The sequence below is a fragment of the Schistocerca serialis genome, unplaced genomic scaffold (assembly GCF_023864345.2).
Source record: "Schistocerca serialis cubense isolate TAMUIC-IGC-003099 unplaced genomic scaffold, iqSchSeri2.2 HiC_scaffold_1196, whole genome shotgun sequence".
Lineage (NCBI taxonomy): Eukaryota > Metazoa > Arthropoda > Insecta > Orthoptera > Acrididae > Schistocerca > Schistocerca serialis.
Window position 1 is genome coordinate 975,319 of NW_026047399.1, and position 2,182 is coordinate 977,500.

The window sequence follows — 2,182 nt, forward strand, 5'->3', positions numbered from 1 at the left end:
TCGCCGCCTTAGGCTTCCGACCCCGAGAACTGGCGGTGCTGAGCACAAGAACACTACAGAGCTGCTGCAAAAGTTACAAGATTTTCGAGCGTATGACGGCTCCTAGCCCGAAGCAGCGTGTCGGCGTCGGCTAGGCTGCTGGTTATTTTTCTTCGCCTTGACTCCTGGGGCCTATCCACAGGAGGAATAAACCGTCTTTGTTCTTCCTTCTTTGTGTCTTTATTGTATGTTTTTGTTGTTGTTCTTCCGCACTGATATATATGTATATGTGTATGTTAGTTCTATACTTGTATTTTGTGGTACCGCCCTGTAAGTCCCCACCTCGGTGGCGGACATGGCGTCATACACCTGCCACGTACTATATATGTATATATTTTGTGTTATTCAAATTATTTTGAATAAAGACGGCTGTTGATGGCCAAGTGGCGGCGGTGTGGCTGCATCCGGACTTGGCTTTTCGAAGTGCGGTCTTGATGTAGTCGTGCTGCTGCTGCGAGGTGCCTTCCTTGGGTTATAGTTACAGGGAGAGTGATGCGCAATACATGGGCCTAGCCCTCTTAGCCTCTCCTCTCCTGCGGTCTTCTCCCCTTCTCGTGGGCCCGCTGATTTTAGCAGAGTGGAAGACCGCACCAGGGGCTTGGGGGGGTTACCAGCCCCCCCTCGCACTATCCCTTTTTTAGTTGGGGGCAGTAACCAGAGAATAAGTGGTGGCCCTTCCGCTGAAGGTGCCACCCCAACTCCCCCAGCGCCTAGCCGGCCAACCGGCCGTGCCGAAAATCTTGTAACTTTTGCAGCTGTATACGCCTGTAGTGAGTGCCACCGCAGCTTCACCACCAAAAACGGTCTCGGGGTCCATCGCCGCCGCCAACACCTTGCGGCCGCCAACGCGGAGATCGTCACGGAGAGGCATCGCGCGAGGTGGACGGAGGAAGAAGTCCTGTCGCTCGCCAAGGCAGAGGCCGAACTGTTCCTCGAGAGGGACGCCCGGTTCTTCTTTGTAAATCAAGAGCTCATCAGGATGTTCCCCGACCGAACGCTTGAGGCAATCAAGTGCCGACGGCGGCAAGCTGCCCACAAGCAGCTTGTCCGCCAATTCATGGAGGCGCTTGAGATCGGTCGGGGGGAAGAGCCGGCGTCCCGCCGGGGAGCGGCGAGCCCGCTGCCTGACGCGGGCGAGGCCGCTGCGCCGCCCGTCGACGCAGCCGAGGACTTCGCGGCCGACACCACCGGGCCGCCGCCGGAGGGGCCGACTGACGCCGCCATCTGGGAGCATCTGGCGGGGCTACCCGCTTCCGCCCAGCGTTTCTCTGCCCTGGATCGTGTCATCGGTCTGGGGCGGGGCACGCCGCCCGATGTCATCCTGGGCATGCTCCCGGATGCCCTTGCGTCGATCGGGTCCAGAGGGGAGAGATCGATCACCAGGACACAGCGGCCGCGCCAACCATCGAAGCGGCCGCCTGCCGCGCCGCCGACGCAGAAGCGCAAGCGGCGCCGCTGGGAGTACGCGAGAACGCAGGATGCCTTCCGACGGTCGCGTGCGCGTTGCGTGCGCGGCCTCTTGGATGGCACCCTGCTCCAGCCGCCACCTGCCATCCCTGGTCTGCTGGACTTCTGGGCGGACCTCTTCACCAAGAAGCCCATCTCCACCGCGGGCTTCATTCGTGACCGCCTCCTCCCGCACTCAGAGCCTGTCGCTCTCGAGTGCATATGGGGGCCGGTCACACATGAGGAGGTCGCCGCCGCGTTGCCGCCCAGGGGATCAGCAGCCGGGCCGGACGGCCTTACCCCAGCGGAGTTGCGGCGCCTGCCGCACGAAGTCCTGGTGAAAGTGATGAATCTCTTCCTTCTGGCCCGCGCCCTTCCGGAACGCCTGCTTCGCGCGCGGACGTCCCTTCTCCCGAAAACGGCTGCACCAACATCCCCCGCTGACTTTCGCCCCATTACGGTCTGCTCGGTGTTGGCGCGGACCTTTCACAAGGTTCTCGCGTCACGCCTGATGCGCGCTTGTGCTGTGGACGAACGTCAGCGGGCATTCATCCCTCGGGATGGGATGTTGGAAAATACCTTCATCTTGGACACTGCTCTCACCGACGCAGTTCGCTCCTGCCGCTCTGTCTTTGTGGCATCGATCGACGTATCTAAGGCATTCGATTCGGTAGATCATGCTGCCCTTCGGCCCGTG